This window comes from Pseudorasbora parva, chromosome 1 (genome assembly GCF_024679245.1).
Source record: "Pseudorasbora parva isolate DD20220531a chromosome 1, ASM2467924v1, whole genome shotgun sequence".
NCBI lineage: Eukaryota > Metazoa > Chordata > Actinopteri > Cypriniformes > Gobionidae > Pseudorasbora > Pseudorasbora parva.
In genome coordinates this window covers 45,280,808-45,298,003 of record NC_090172.1, presented here as the reverse complement: position 1 = coordinate 45,298,003, position 17,196 = coordinate 45,280,808, and the positions used below count along the sequence as shown (strand labels likewise).

General features: G+C 39.4%; 1 long non-coding RNA gene across 3 annotated transcripts in view; it reads left to right on the top strand.

Moving 5' to 3' along the window:
* Positions 1-17,196, top strand: part of LOC137084762 (uncharacterized) — a 138,595-nt gene that overhangs the window by 28,283 nt on the left and 93,116 nt on the right. For all 3 annotated transcript variants that reach the window (XR_010906795.1, XR_010906794.1, XR_010906796.1), the window contains one exon: positions 2,908-3,017. This is a non-coding gene — a long non-coding RNA (uncharacterized lncRNA). The remainder of the gene's footprint in view (positions 1-2,907; positions 3,018-17,196) is intronic.

The following is a 17,196-nucleotide window of genomic DNA, read 5'->3' as shown; positions in this document are numbered from 1 at the left end:
AGCGTCATTCTGCATAAGATGGCCTTACATTTGGAAATATATTACATCTACATTTCAGTGGTAACACATAAGGTGTTGATCATCATCTTTATTATTGTTAGCACTACCTCGAACTAAAGCGGCATCTCTTCGGAGCTGTCATTTTCTTAAATGAGCCGCGGCAATGTTTCAAATGAGCTTCTAACGCTAGACAAATGCCTTTATTTTCAACGCGATCACCTTCTACCCAAACCATTTCGAAACTAAGGAGCCATTTGTCCTCCGGTTACAAACAAGCTCCTCAGCGCCGCGTTTGCGGGACTCATGTTTCGCGCTGTAGAGGATCCCGCGGCACCGGGACAGTGTGTGTGTGAGAGCGGGCGGCAGAGAGATCATAGAGAGATGCGACAGAGTTGCGAAATTGCAGGCGCGGCAATTATTTTAAACTAATCGGTTAACCAGTTTCAACTGGCTAATGAGGCTCGGTGGTCGGTCAAGAAAAAGTTTAGTTTTCGCCATCCCTAGACTGATCACATGTAAAAAAAAATGTTGGCCAAATTGAATATCTGTGGATTAAATTGAAACAATTCACAGAAATTCAGTTTGGCCAACTGAAAAATTTAGACGTGGTCACTAGAACATTTTCATAATGTTATGCATAATTAAGTGTTATTATTCTAGTACTATAGTATAAGTACATGTAGCTTTATGTAACTACGTCACCTTTAAATAGTGTTATCAGGAATTTCTATTTTTTTCTCTCTAATATCATGTTAACACACATTGTCTGTCGTGTGGCTATACTACTGAATCTTTGAGGATTTTTAAGTTGTGGAAGTAGTGACAGATCTTTGCGTATTATAATGTGCCTGGTACTGTATTTGCTCTGCTGGTAATGCTGTTTGTGTACAAATCTGAAATAGAATTGGCCGAAATAAAACTAAAACCATTCTGTTTTTGCTTTAAAGCTTGAAATCATACAATCTAATTCAAATCATGAATCAATGTGTGTAGCATCTTTGTTTGGATCATGCTTAAAATGCAGCTGTTGCCTCTAATTTTAAATGGCTACAGATATTTTTTTAAGGACAGTTAAATGTAAGCAACAAATACATTTGCTTAAAAAAGCAGTATCGTAATCGCCAATTCATGATCAGTGCATCGTTACTAAATGTGATCCAAACATTATTTAGAATAGCCTTGTAAGTATCAGGGAGGGGGAAGAAAGCAATATACTTGGATTTAGGGCTAACATTTCAATTACGGACTTCATCAAGAATGGTAGCTTATCCCTCATAATTAACATAAAATGGAATATATCATCACACAGTGATTCTATTTTAGGGCAATCAGGGCGCAATTTCCATTCGATTATGAACGTGGTTTACGACTATACTGGGTGCCTATTGAAAGCTAATTAATTTGCAGTGAGGACAATTATCGGGGAGCTCATCATTTAGCACTGTACTGGAAGCTTTTTCTCCCCCCTTTATCCTAATTTCCTTCACTCAGTTGGAGTACGGGGACTGAATGAGGCTCATGTAATGCCACTGAGTATCAGTGAACCATAGCTATGCAGAGGGAATAGAAGTGTTGGGCCAGAGCTTTGCTTCCTCTTGGGGTTACTATTTCCCAAGCACAAGCCAACTTGTATGCCTGGCTGCCTTACAGCTCGAGCACTACTGTACTGAATGGTCCACAGATTGCTCCATTATTTCAGGACAGCAGCAATGCAAGATGGACTAAAGAGCCATTATCTGAGTGAGTGAGACCATCGGAACTTATTACACGTGTGACCTTTAAAAGCCTTTCCCCATTACAGATCTCAGGTGAGATTTTACTGGAATCAATTTTTTATACCCGGCCAGATGGAGGCCTCCGTTCAAAAAAGGAAATGAACGAACAAATGAGCAAGTGAATGAATGCATGAGCGAGTGAAAGAATAGCCTGGATCTTTGTGAAAAATGCTCTCATAAAAGGAATCCGCCAGAGCCGATGGAGATGGGCAGGATTTTAAAGCACCTCTAATGCCTCTGTGCCCTTTCTTCGCAAATTAAAGAGACTTTGAACTGGCTGAGGAAGATGCTGCAGTATTGTGCTCAAGGTAGAAACACAAAGCCGGCACAGGTTCCCCAAAGGATCACATCAAAAGGTGCATCCCACTTTGTGCACTATTTAATCAGTTAAAACACAGATGGCAGCCTGCCTCAATTAATTAATCATATATGAAGCATCCAGTACCTGGGAGTGGGAAAGTATGTCAATGCTACCGAGATCTAATTTGGATCTCGATGTACCTCAGTGTTTGTCTACAGAAAAAAGACCCGCAGTTAAAAAAGTTCTTTCATTTGTGCGAAAAGTGCCAAGCGTAGTTAGTGCTTGGTTAACTGTATTGTAAAAGTTGCGGCAGCATGCAGCCTTTGAACCTCCTTATCCCCCTCTGACTGACAGCTCCTCATTTGACTTGGCTCTCATTGAATAACATTGCTGGTGCTTACCCTAGATGTATGGCTTGAATTTCATTTTAGGCCCGTTAGTCGTGTACCTGAGGGATATAAAAACAGAAGATATGCACATTATGTGTGCGTCTCTGTAAGAAAAAAAAAATGAAAGGCAAATCTGCTTCAAAGCAAACATTATTTTATAATTAGCCTGTAAAATTCACTGACGGCGAGAATATCAATGCAAAAGCGCCTGTCAACAGGCTTTTCCGTCTCTGGTTTGTTGAGCTTTTTGATGAACTGCAGTTTTGAGGGAAAATAGGGAAATGTCAACTTCTTTTAAAGATCTCACAAACCCTCCATATTAACCTTTTTTATTTTTTATGTTTTTATATACTGCATAATGAGATGGAGAAGTGAATCTATTTTCTATCCATCTAATCTATCTTGTAGTTGACGGAGTGCATGTGTCTTTTTTGCTTTGCAGGCTTTGTTTGTGGTTGACTGACCTGGTTGGAAGCTGATGTGGAGGTGTGTTGCGGGCCTTAATATGGCGACAATGTTTCTACCATATTTTTGCCGTATATTGCTGTCCAGGTAATCAAACTAGTTTGGAGTCTTGTCACCTTGTAAAAGTAATTAAATTTCCACGAAAACACCATGAAGTATGTTTACAGGATTATAAAAGTGAGGGTAATGAATGTGGACATGAGGCCTGGAGCAGGGAGAGAGATGGATATGTTGTAAAACAGCAGCTGCGTGGACCCTTGAGTCTGGACCCTTTGCCCCACGCTAACGTCAGGGTGGCCCTGTCATTCAGTGGAAACCAACAAAAACAAAATCTTAAACTAGGCTAAGCTAGTCTGCTGGTCTTAGTTGGTTTTGATATAGTGGCTTATACTGGTAACACCAGTTGGTCAGGCTAGATGACCAGTTTAATTCAACCAACTTAAGTCCCATTCCTTTAAAAAAATCCAAAAATCTTTAAAAATTGAAAAAGAACCGCAACTAACTATACACAAAAAACTATAACAGAGTTAAAAAATCATTGGAAGCACTTTTAGAATATTTTTTTCCCCTGCTGATGAACAATAAAAAGTTAAAATCATATTTACCATTGGAGAAAAAAAAAATCGGTTCACTCTGAGCAGAATTAGTATTTTACCGTTTCTGTTCTGCGTTCCTTCTGTAGCATTATCGTTCCAAAAATGGTTATACATAGCTACAATAACCTTTATAACCTGTAAGTTGATAAAAACCAAATGTGAAGCTCTTACTGCCTCAAATGTGACCATATGACAGACAAAACACAAATTTCCATTCACTGGTGAAAAACCCCATAACTCCATTTGAGCTTGATTTTAAAATATTTTATAATATAACGACACTCAAGTGTCTGATTATACATAAAGCCACAATACTACCTTTATAAAAGTTAACTACTATAAAAAAAGCGTTAAATCATTTTTTTACTCTAACCTGCAATTTTTGCTAGTTTCAAAACACACCACGGGATGACTTGACAACTGAGAGTGGGCATTTAAATGTGCAGTATGTGATCTCCCAGAATTGTTGAACACTGTTGATTTTTGAAATCAACCAAAACAAACCCACCCCCTCTTTAATGTTCTGCTTCCGAAATTCACAAATACTTTACAAACCTGCACCTAACAGCCTCGCTCCAAGCTGGCCTCAAACCCTGATCGCCAGCATCCGAGGCTGTGCTAACAGGGTCGCTAAACACCGCATTCTCTAGTCTAGTGTCACTGGCCTCCATTATACATACAAGAGTGGATGTCTATTTATTATAGCAGAAGCAAAGCAAAATAATGCTTCACAAAAAATAAATAAAGAGGGATGAAAGAACAATGAAGGAAGCACAAAAAAAAAATCACATACAGTACACAAGAGTAAATACAACGCAGGAGTTGGTTTAGTTGCCAATAGCACAGCAGCTCCAGACAAACTGTCCTGTAACTATGGCTAACATTACAACAACAGCATTTCTTGGTTCTGTGAAACTGCAAAACCAATGTTACTCATGTATGGAGCAGAAACGACACAACCCCGGCACCCGTGTGGGTCTCTCCTGCACTGGAAAGCTTTTCTAATATTAAAGTGATGTCTAAAGCTCTTGGTTGATCATAACCCTTCTTTTCTAGTGATTTTCTCTTTTGGATTGTCTCTCATCTCTCTTTAAATAGTCTTCAAAGTCATCAAATCTCCCTCCAGCTCAATCTTTGTCCTCCACCATCATGCACCTCATAATGCTGATTGGCTACATGTTTGTTGTGGTGCTCAGTTTGACCAACTTTTCAACAGCGTTTTTTGAAAAATTGCTTACTGCACGTTTAACTCACGTTAATGATGCATCAGCGTCACATTTGCATAGGCTGTACTATTTGAATTCATGATTGGTTGACTTAAACAGAAAGATAAATTCACATTATTAACTTGTTAATGGTAATTTCAAATAAGCATTTCTGTTCAGAACTTTTTAACGTTTCATTTCTTCTTTATGTTCCTTCTCAAATTTTGTTAGTTTCTGGTTTTTGTTTTCGTTCCTTGAAGTGGTTCAGAGCTGATTTAAACAATATTGTTCCTCTGTGCCATTATCATTATAGTTGTTATGTGGCCTTTGCTATTGTTTTAAATTTGGTTTTTAAAATTTTATTTTGGTAATTTTAGCCATTGTTCTTGGTGTGAATGGGTCTAAAATTGGTTAACTGGTTTAAACTGGTTAAGGCCGGAAAAATTTTGTTGGTCATGTGAATTTTTTTGCATTGACCAGGAAAAAAAGCTGCTTGGTTTGAAAGGGACTTCTCCTTTCCTGCGGCAGAAGGTCTGGACTCTATCGCAGCTTTCATTTGACTGACATTAATGATAACCAATCGCAGTTTTTTGTTCCGTGTCATGTTTGGGGCGTGAAAATGTAAAGATGAAGTCCCTGCAATAACAGACTGGCCTGCATCTATAAATTAAAGAATATTGTTCAAGTTTACTGCAACAATGGAGCAGCCAAATTGACTAATTGTCACAGTGACGGTATTCTTCTTCCACGAGTCGTGGCATTTGTTTCCAGGCAGACTGTTAAACAACGCAACACACTCATCTCGCCGACATCCTTCTGTAGAATTCAACCAATCAGAGGGTGTCTTTAAAACTCCGTAAGCGTTTCCAGATAAGTGTGCCATATGCATCAGACGTTTAAGCTAACTCTCTGTGGGCGTGACGTCTGAGGCTGAGACTAACGTTGAAATAACTGCAGCGTGCGCATTATTGTCCATTGGTATGGATGCTAATATAGTTATTATAGTTATCATGCTTAGGTATGAATGACCCTTTAGACTGGCTTAAGCAGGGTCATGCAAATGGGTCATGCAGGGTTTTTTAGCTGGGTCATGCAAATGTTAATTGTCAAAAAGTGGGCCCCTTTTGATAGCGTGGTATGCTGATATGCACATATATGCAAACATTTATTTTCGTCACTTGTGCATACAGATTTAACCACCATTTTGTCTTTATTCAGACTGGTGATGAACTGTAGTTTATTTGTCTCACCACAATTCCTGCTAAGCTCAATAAAGTAGATTAATACTTCAGGGCTGCCTGAGCTCAACTGTATGGAAATAACACCTATACAACAGTAATGTATCTGATCCTTTCTCCCTTGTCTCCCCTGTCTCCGCTCCTGGAGGCAGCATGTACCCTGCAGATGGTGCTGTTTTAAAAAGGATGGTGGTGTGAAATGCAGTTCCTGTGCTCAATTCTGCACTCTGTCTTACTGTTAGTACTTCTTAATAAGCCCTGTCTATGTCTGGCTGATACGGTTAGTCAAATGGCTACTCCATTCATTTGTGCCATACCAACAGGAGAGGTTTACAGCTTTGCAGTCGTTTTCTACCTCATATCTTCAATGTGTCGTCTTAAAGGTGCAGATGTAGCACTTGTTCACAAAGTCTTAACGTCAAAGGGAGCTTTTAGAACGTGTCAGTGGCTATTCTTTTTCATAGAAACAGATATTGACGAAAACATCATCAAACTAAAGACCCCAGAGGGTAGGAGAAAGCAGAAGTGCTTGTGTTATTAAGGAGCTGCAGGACTGCAGTGATTGAGTACACTGTTTGTGCATTAGCAAAGTACAGCTGTGGTTAAATGAATGTTGCATCAAAGCTCACTCAATCAGCAGCAACACATGCAATTATAGCCGGCTCAGGAGCGAGGCACGCCATGACCCCAGTTCTGAGAAATAATTTACAAACAATTTACAGTAGAAAACACATGGCTAAAAATACCACACCTGGAATCAGTTTCATGAATGATGGCTTATTGATTTTGATATCTATCTATCTATCTATCTATCTATCTATCTATCTATCTATCTATCTATCTATCTATCTATCTATCTATCTATCTATCTATCTATCTATCTATCTATCTATCTATCTATCTATCTATCTATCTATCTATCTATCTACAGTGCCTTGCGAAAGTATTCGGCTCCCTTGAACTTTGCGACATTTTGCCACATTTCAGGCTTCAAACGTAAAGATATAAAACAACAACAAGTGGGACACAATCATAAAGTGGAATGAAATTTATTGAATATTTCAAACTTTTTTAACAAATCAAAAACTAAAAAATTGGGCGTGCAAAATGATTCGGCCCCTTTACTTTCAGTGCAGCAAACTCTCTCCAGAAGTTCAGTGAGGATCTCTGAATGATCCAGTGTTGACCTAAATGACTAATGATGATAAATAGAATCCACCTGTGTGTAATCAAGTCTCCGTATAAATGCGCCTGCACTGTGATAGTCTCAGAGGTCCGTTTAAAGCGCAGAGAGCATCATGAAGAACAAGGAACACACCAGGCAGGTCCGAGATACTGTTGTGGAGAAGTTTAAAGCCGGATTGGGATACAAAAAGATTTCCCAAGCTTTAAACATCCCAAGGAGCACTGTGCAAGCGATAATATTGAAATGGAAGGAGTATCAGACCACTGCAAATCTACCAAGACCTGGCCGTCCCTCTAAACTTTCAGCTCATACAAGGAGAAGACTGATCAGAGATGCAGCCAAGAGGCCCATGATCACTCTGGATGAACTGCAGAGATCTACAGCTGAGGTTGGAGACTCTGTCCATAGGACAACAATCAGTCGAATACTGCACAAATCTGGCTTTTATGGAAGAGTGGCAAGAAGAAAGCCATTTCTTAAAGATATCCATAAAAAATGTCATTTAAAGTTTGCCACAAGCCACCTGGGAGACACACCAAACATGTGGAAGAAGGTGCTCTGGTCAGATGAAATCAAAATTGAACTTTTTGGCAACAATGCAAAACATTATGTTTGGCGTAAAAGCAACACAGCTCATCACCCTGAACACACCATCCCCACTGTCAAACATGGTGGGGGCAGCATCATGGTTTGGGCCTGCTTTTCATCAGCAGGGACAGGGGAGATGGTTAAAATTGATGGGAAGACGGATGGAGCCAAATACAGGACCATTCTGGAAGAAAACCTGATGGAGTCTGCAAAAGACCTGAGACTGGGACGGAGATTTGTCTTCCAACAAGACAATGATCCAAAACATGAAGCAAAATCAACAATGGAATGGTTCAAAAATAAACATATCCAGGTGTTAGAATGGCCAAGTCAAAGTCCAGACCTCAATCCAATCGAGAATCTGTGGAAAGAACTGAAAACTGCTGTTCACAAACGCTCTCCATCCAACCTCACTGAGCTCGAGCTGTTCTGCACGGAGGAATGGGCAAAAATTTCAGTCTCTCGATGTGCAAAACTGATAGAGACATACCCCAAGAGACTTACAGCTGTAATCGCAGCAAAAGGTGGCGCTACAAAGTATTAACTTAAGGGGGCCGAATAATTTTGCACGCCCAATTTTTCAGTTTTTGATTTGTTAAAAAAGTTTGAAATATCCAATATATTTCATTCCACGTCATGATTGTGTCTCACTTGTTGTTGATTCTTAACACAAAATTACATTTTTATATCATTATGTTTGAAGCCTGAAATGTGGCAAAAGGTTGTAAGGTTCAATGGGGCCGAATACTTTCGCAAAGCACTGTATCTATCTATCTTGTCCGTCCGTCCGTCGAACGTTCTATCTATTTTTCTATCTATATATCATTCTGTTATTCTTTCTCTTGTTCTATGTATTGTTCTCTATCGTTCAGTCTTTCTAAAGTTCACCCAAAAATGAAAAAGCTGTCATTAATTACTCAGCCATACTATGCTGTTGAGGTTGTAAACGACTTCTGGGTTCTACGACAGAATGGTGCCTCATTATTGGCCAGTCCCTGCATCAGCCAATGGTGGGGCGAGTTTCTGACATAGAATCCGGAAAACACTGCACTGTGTTTACTACTTCAACAGCATAGAAGACTGACACAGACAAGAAGAAATTGTTGAATAAAGTACTTTTTGGATGTTTTTTGAGCACAAATAGTATTCTCATCGCTTCATAACATTAAGGCTGAACCACTGTAGTCACATGCACCATTTGAGCAATGTCTTTACTACCTTTCTAGGCCTTGAAAATTGCAATGATGTTGCTACCTATATGGATAGGTTAGAAACCCCTTGGATTTCATAAAAAAAAATCTTAATTCATGTTTCGAAAATGAACAGAGGCCACGCGGGTTTGGAACGACTTGAGTACTTAATGACAGAATTTTCATTTTCGGGTGAACTAACCCTTTAAGTTCTATCTGTAGTTCTTTCATTCTATATATAATGTTTACACTGATCAGCATTAAAACCACTGACAGGTGAAATGAATGACATTGATTATTGTTAAAATGGCTCCTGTTAAAGGATTAGTTCACTTTTAACTGAAATTTATCCCATGATTCATTCAGCCTCAACCAATCCTAGGTGTATATGAGTTTCTTCTTTCTGATGAACACAATCTGAGTTAATATCCTGACGCTTCCAAGCTTTATAATGGCAGTGAAGAAGCTCAAAAAAGTGCATCCATCCATCATAAACTTACTCCACACAGCTCTGGAGGATTAATAAAGGCCTTCTAGGGTGAATCAATTGGTTTTTGTAAGATAACATTTATAAAAGTTTATTCATTAAAATAGCTTCCGTCAGACCGCTTTCCATATTCAATTTAAGGAAAAAGCATAACTGCCGTGACATATGACGTCAGTCGTTATTAGTTATATTACTATTGATCTTGCTTTCTATGTCAGTCTATCTGGTTCTATCATTCTATATATTATTCTATAGTTTAGAACTTTCTTTAGTTGTATTGTTCTATTGTATTATCTGTATCTATCATTTCACCATTTTATAATTCAATCATTCTTTCATTTCTTTCTATGTTATTTCTATTGTTCCATCTGTTGTTCTGTTGTGTTGTTGTCTATCTATAGTTCTCTGTCCAAGCCCCATTAGCCAAAACTTTCGAACAAAGCTTTGTCAAATCAACATTCAAAGTTTGTCTTCAATCTTTTCCCATTATATTTATATGCATCTTTATATGAATTTCAATTCATTGCAATTTGTTATCTTGTTTGCTACATCAGTTAAATTTCACACATGTTGAATTGTAGTCTGAATGCCGTTCTCGGTTCGGTTCGGATGCACAACGCTGGCACTGACGTTAAGCGAGGAGTCTTTCGCTGGATTAGCGGATGAAATATCTGCCTGTAACTGCCCGAGCTCACATTGCACTCTGGCTCGTATCAGTACTTAGAGCAATAGAGGACCACGTCAGCCCGGAGAGAAACTTAATCAACAGTAATATATACAGTGCGCCCCGAATCCATTCTCTATATCCAACAAGGTGATTTTCTTTCTCTCTTCCTTTCTTTACGAGAAAGAGAAAATTGCACATCTAATGAAATCCAATTTTATATTTCATTCTGAGGAGCACAATAAACAGAGAACAAGCAGTAAATAAGCTTTTCAAAAAGCTGATTACCAAAGCAATTTATTGCCAAGTCCAAAACCATAGCAGAGCAGAGATGTGTTGGGGGGTGAACAGGGGGGTTTCTTTTCTCTCTTTTACCTTTTTGCCTGCCGCGTTGTTATTGGCCAGGTGCGAGCGTGTATGCGTAGGTCTCTATGTGCGAGTATATTTATTTATCCGTACGCGCTCAACTTTTCTGGGATTTCTTTGTCTTCTGATGAAAATAAAAAAGAGGTTTGTGATTGGGGTCAGCACTGCATCCATTAGAGCAGCAAATGAAGTGGAATTCAAGGCTCCTCCATTACCGAGGCCTTCTCTCATTGTTCCCAACTGCTTTCCATACAGCAGAGTCCCTCTCTAACCCAAGGCTGATTGCAATAATGATATTTTCCCACCACAACAGTCCCAACGTTTCCCTGATTGGAATACATAGCCAGCGTGCTCCAATAAATAGGCCTCACCTGTCCCCTGCCCCTTCTGAACAAAAGGTCCTTGCCTGTGCTTTGAGACAAATTGTCTCCCAGTTACAGCTGTATCATATTATTCTGTTGAGCTCATTTACTGGAATAGAAAAAATTATAATTTCATTGTATTGTTTGTGTAGTGGGTCCACTGATACGGCCCTGCTATTCATGAGCTTTTCATTATTGGATTTGGATTCTAGACGTCTGGTTGAGCAGATCTTTGTCCTACAGGATTGAAAACGTATTGTCTCTGTACAGCCTCATCAAAGCCAGTATGCGCCATCTATGACTTGACTTTAGATCCGTGTTCGTTTTTTTTGCCATGGATTTTGCTCAAATGTGTCATCAGCATTCAAAATAGTGCCCATCTAGCTCAAATAGGAGACGGACTGAGGTTGTCTGAAAGGGGGAGGGTGGCTAATGTTAGAAGAAATAAATTGAGCCGGCATACGGCGCAGGAAAAGTGCACCGTGCAGATTATTCACAGTTATATAATGTACTGGGAGAGAAACAGGCGCTTCTCATTTTGGTCACTTATCCCTCATTGTAGAGAGGCTGTATATTGCATTGCTGCTGCAGCAGCTTAGAGGATACATTTCAAAGCAGCAAATAAAAATTGGCTAAACTTCCAAAATTAGCACTTCAAAGTCAAACATGATTTGCAGCGAGGGAGAGGGGGGAGAGAGAGGAGGGAATGTGACTGAAATTTCTTCTGTGTGTGTGCAGGGGCTAGAGTACAAAACACTCTGTGTAGACCCTAAAACCAATTTCTAGGCAAATTGGTTTAATTTAAGAATGAGATCATAGAATAAGCAAAATGCTGCGGGGGCAAGTGTATGTATTTCTGCATTTATTTCGGCTCTCTTGCAGTCTGTCCATTTGGAAATGTGTAACGGGAATAATTTCACCCAGGGGTGCACAAGCAGGTCAGCTTGCTATACAGCGTATATGTTATCAAGCTAACATATTGTACAATGAAGTATGTAGTCTCAGTCTGACCACTTTTAATAACTTATGTCTTTGATGTAGAATGCCTTCCTTTTTTTGATCACTTTGCTTAAAACTTGACATAACTCAGCATATCAGGAACTAATGTCGTGTGGGGGGGAAGAGAAAATCTTTATTTTATATGCCTAGATTGTATGTTGATGAAGAGACAACATAGTATGAATAGGATATCTGCTGCAATGCCCAAATCAAAACAGAATCCGTTCTCTTTCTGTATATATTTTTGTTTGATGTTAAAAGAATGCTATAGTAAAAACATTTTACTTGGTTAAGTTTCCTATTTCCTATACCTAAGGACATTCCCCAAGGTCCCTTTTGTGGCGCATCAAATTTGATTATATTTTATTTATTTTAGTTTTTAATAAGTTGTGTACATAGTGGCGTTTTCTGATACTCTTTGTAGTTAAATTATAGTTATTATCATTATGTTTATAATTATAGTTATTTTATTACAGTGGTTAGTTTATAGGTGCAAAGCAGATTTTAGTTGTATATTTTAAAACTATCATACACCTGCCACAATGAGGAGCCAGGCGCCATGCAAGTGTTTTTAGTTAGTTTCAGCCTGACGCATTTATCATTTTCACATCCTGCGCCACGTTGTTTAAATATCAAATGCATTTGCGCCCATTTGTGTGCCCATGTTGGACTGAAAACTAGGTGTGATCAGGCGCATTGTTAGCACGTTGCTATTTTGAGGCAACTGAAATAGACTGCACCAATGACCAACAAAAACCTGGTCTAAAGTCAGTGGTGCAGTATTTTTTGTTATTTAAAGAGTTAGTAATATGTGCCTATATGTAACCCATCCTGTTTGAACCTTCTTTTCCAAGCGGGACTCGAACCCATGTCCACCAGCATGAGAGTCAGATGCTCTAACTAGGAGGTTAAAGGCTGCAATCTCTTGTGTCAGTCACAAGAGCGTCTCTTGAGGTCGGAGGAGTGAGGTTTACCTGTACAGTGACTACTAGCTGGCCTCTGTTACACCTATAGTCGGCTGCACAATGCACATACTCTGCTTATTACACACACAGCAGCACACAAAAAATGTTAAATATGAAAAATGTAAAAGAGTATTATTGTGTACATAAATATAAAAATGCATTCTACATGCCACATGCTCAGGGATCTTTAGTGGAATCCGACATGTCCTGTAGATGGTCTGGTTGCCCGATTTAACCTCTCACACGAGCAGATCCGTTTCCTCGCTAGAGAAGCATTCAGTTTCAGTCAATCTCATGTCAATCTTGAGTACCTATAGAGTAGTATTGCATCCTTCATATCTCCGAAAAAAAAGTCTTTAGTTTTATTATATTTATAAAAGAAATATAGGCTATACCGAGTCTTTCCAGAAAAAAACGAGCGCCTGGAGGCGTATCTTGTGGGCAGAGCTAAAGAATGACGAGCGCGCACAAAGTGGTGACGTCCTCAAGCGTGGACAAACCCATGGCTATCGATTCTCAGCTAATAGATATATGATCCAGAATCATTCGGAGGCTGATATAAATTGAACAGGAGAAACAGCAACAGCAGGACGTCCGTCTCTGTGGTATGTACCATAGACAGTAAAAGAAATGGACCGAGCGATCCCATTACGTCAACGGCGAAATAATGAAGTCAACCTAGGGGCACTCACTTCCTGATGACTGAGCGAACTGCGCAGGCTCAGACTGAGCTTGAGGACGTAGTTGTGACGTGAGCCTCCTGTCTGACAGCTGTAGGTCTTCTAGTAGATGTGGAAAGTGAAAGCTGAATCACGTTGTTTAAATATTTTCTCCCGTTGCTTTTGGCTCACTATGGGCTTCTCCCCATTCTTCTCCCTTGACTTTATCAGACTTTATGTCTCCACGTCCCCCAGACTGTCTCATAGACAGTAAAAGATTGCCTGCGAGCGTCTCCTCAGATCTATACGGTAATTTCTCAACTGTGCGACAGAGTCGCGTTGGTTATGACGCAATCGTTAGCCTATTTTTACAAAAACAACTTCTGCGGGGAGATAGTGTAAGATACAAGGTAACGGAGCCTTTTATGCATTGTCGTGTTTCTTTAGAAATAAACAATGGACAAATGGAGTCTTTAAACGTCTCAGATGTAAAGTTATTCACTGTCAAAGTGACTCAAAAATGATTGCGAGTCAATGGGATGCTAACAGCAGGTGATGGCTTGGTTAGCAATGGCCGCCCCTATGGGTGGAACGCTTTCCGAGCGCTAGATTACCCCCTTGGTATGTACTGTATTTAGTGACCTGTCAACATTTGTGTGTCTTTACTCGCAGTTTATGAGGACATGATTCGGTTTATGGACTATTGTGTGCGACTTAACCTTAGCAGTAGCAAGCAAAGCGGTTTTGCACGTCAGACTAGTGTAACATTATATATAGAACAACAATGGAGTAACCGTCAGCGCATTTGAATGACGAAGCACGCGATCGTGTCGTTTACTGATGTTTACTCACGCGCCGATAGCCAATAGCAGAGACATTTGGAGCAGTTTTACTTACCGCCTGCTTCCAAAGCAGGACCGAACCTTTATCGCTGGGACCGCTCCATCAAAAACACACTTCTTTGGTATGATTTGGTGAAGTCCTGTGACAGCAGTGACCACGGAGATCCGCGATGTTGTGAAGCTTCCCGTCATTTCTGCGTTCAAATCGGTTCAAATGTAGCGCTGCCTTCCCGGAATGCTGTGCTGAAGCGTTGAAGTTGCTTTATGTCACCCATAGGAATAAAGTGGAGCGCGGCGCAGACTATAGCGACATAAGTGTTCACGGATGAGTGGATCTGCAGCTGAGTGTTTATGGGCGTGCATTTCCTCTCTCGCTCTAGTCACGCGCACGCACCCTACCGGGAGAAGAGCCCGTACGGCCCATACAAGGACCTTCCGCTCTATCGACGTCAAGCCGACTCATACTCGAAAAAACTCTCTGAAACTTGTGAGAAACCGGAAGAAGTATTTTTGACACAGAATACTCCATCAAACGTCCAACATTAGTTTTTGAAACTTTGTCTATGTTTAGGATGAGAATCCAAGTCTTTAACAGTGTAAAAAGCTCAGTATACATGAAACAGCATTTCACCCCCCCTTTAAGAACAGCTATTAACTTGCTTGTATAATAAGCTGTTTAAAAACTGCATTCCAGATGGCATAATAAAACATATTTTGTGGAGTGCTTTCTGAGAATGCATTTATTTGTCATTTTAATTGTTGAAAACAAACTAGTCGACGTCAAGCTTAAAGCATCATGGCAGAACATTAAAGTCGACTAGTCGATGCAACCCCCACTAATAAGTGATATGACTGTACCATGTCTAGCAACTGCTTTCTTCGCAGAAGCTTGGTTTAAAGACATTATAAAGTATTTAATCTCAGGTCAATATTTCATGTCTAATTATTTTCTTATGTGAAAAGTATAATAAGTGGGATAATATACATCTTCACGTTGGGGTCCTAAAAACTCGGCCGGCATTTACTCTGCTATAACAACCAGATGGATATATATTATTGCTTACATAAAAAATGTATGTACAGTGAATTTCTGGGATCCACAGTGGCTCTTTTTGCTGTATATTTTGCAGAATTTTTTTAACAGTATGTAGTATTCAATAAACATTGTGAAGTATAGTTGTATATTTGCTTAAATGACCCTTTTAGAACATGCTGGGTTAGAATGCTGGTTTGGACCACCATTAAAAATGCAACGTATTGCTGGGTTTTTTTTCTGCCCAGGGAAATGCACTGTAGCACAGACAAGGCACCTGTAGTTTTAATTACACACACCTCACCTTTAAATCACCAGTAAGTACATGTGCAGTCGTGTGTGTGCCTGTGTGTGTGAGGTAATGCTGCAGCTGGGGATGATGCGTGTGTGTGTGTGTGTGTGGTTGTGTATGTGTTCTTTTCCCTCATTATTTTTCTAGAAAATGAGCAATCAGGCATCTTGCACAGAGCCTGATTGTCTCCCTCTGTAAATCAATCCAGGAGCTGCAATTAAAAGGTACTCTTATGTGGTGTAATTGCTGTCTCGCTAATCCTTTATTTGCACACCTGCCGGTGAGTCTGAATTTTTAATGAATTTCTAATTAATGCACATTGTACACTTGATTTATTTGTTAGCAAATGATGTGGCTGGCCTTTCCTTACTGGAGCAGTGTTTTCATGAAAGCATTTCATGAAAGCCATCATAGTATAGGTACTTTCTCCACATTTTGGGTGAAAATGTGCAAATGTACGTCTGGCCTAAAGGTCAAAGCCCATGTGTTGCCCATGTGTGGTTATAAATGTCTTGCTGATGCAGGTGGGGAGGAACATTAAAGGTTTATGGTGATTTTGCAATTGTTAGGGCGCCTTTATTCCTTGACTTGTTATATTCATTTGAACTCAGTGTGTGCTCACCTATGAAATTTTGCAGTTTTATCACTGATTACGGAAAATTACCCTCTTTTCGTTTAGTTTGGTGTTTGTATATTTTTGTGTTTTGTGCTAGCATTGTGTGAAATATTAACTTATGGGTTTGATTAAATTGTGTGTGTACATGTTTTTCTATCCCGTTAAGGACTTCAACCGGAATGTGCTCTTGGTCTCATCATACACAGTGACATTTTTTTTGTTGAAAATTTAAGTTTTGTGTGATGGTAAGGTTTAGTGTAAGGGGATAGAATATACAGTTTGTACAGTATAAAAAACATTACATCTAGAGTCCCCAGAAAGATGTCGCGCCAGATGTGTTTGTGTGTGTAAAGCAGCAATTAAGAATATAATAAGAATATAATAAATATATATACTATAAATATAATCTTGGGACGGTTTGCGCCTTTTTTTAACAAAAACATTTTTGTTTCACATTAATGTTAGTACTTTTTTTAATTACTTTGCGCTCTTTTAAGTCTGAAGTTTTCAAAGCACTCTGGGAAACAGGGAGAAGTTTTCTGTATGAATAGCATGAAAGGCTCCATTTAGCAAAATTATACCGGAGAGTCTGCTTTAAGTATTGGACATCTGTAAATGAAATTTCAATATGCTGTAAGACCCCAACTGATACCCTTCCCATTTCTTACCCACAATGAATGAAACTAATTGCTTTAAATGGCAGATCCTCTGTGAAGCAGCTCTCCTGTGGTTCAGAGCTCATAGAAACAAGAATTACCACCAACAGATGAAAATCAAAAGTAATGGGACAGAAGATTGTGTTACATCAGTCGCAATCCTTTAATTGCACTTCTTTTGTTCATGAAAGCCATTCGGAAATGCAGCGCTTTTGAGAGAGCAGTTTAACTCTCACAATGCCTCAGAAAGACTGAAAAACCCAAGGTGGCATGACAAATTGCACTGTGTTTTGCGTACAAATACCATGCTGTTATTTTTCTG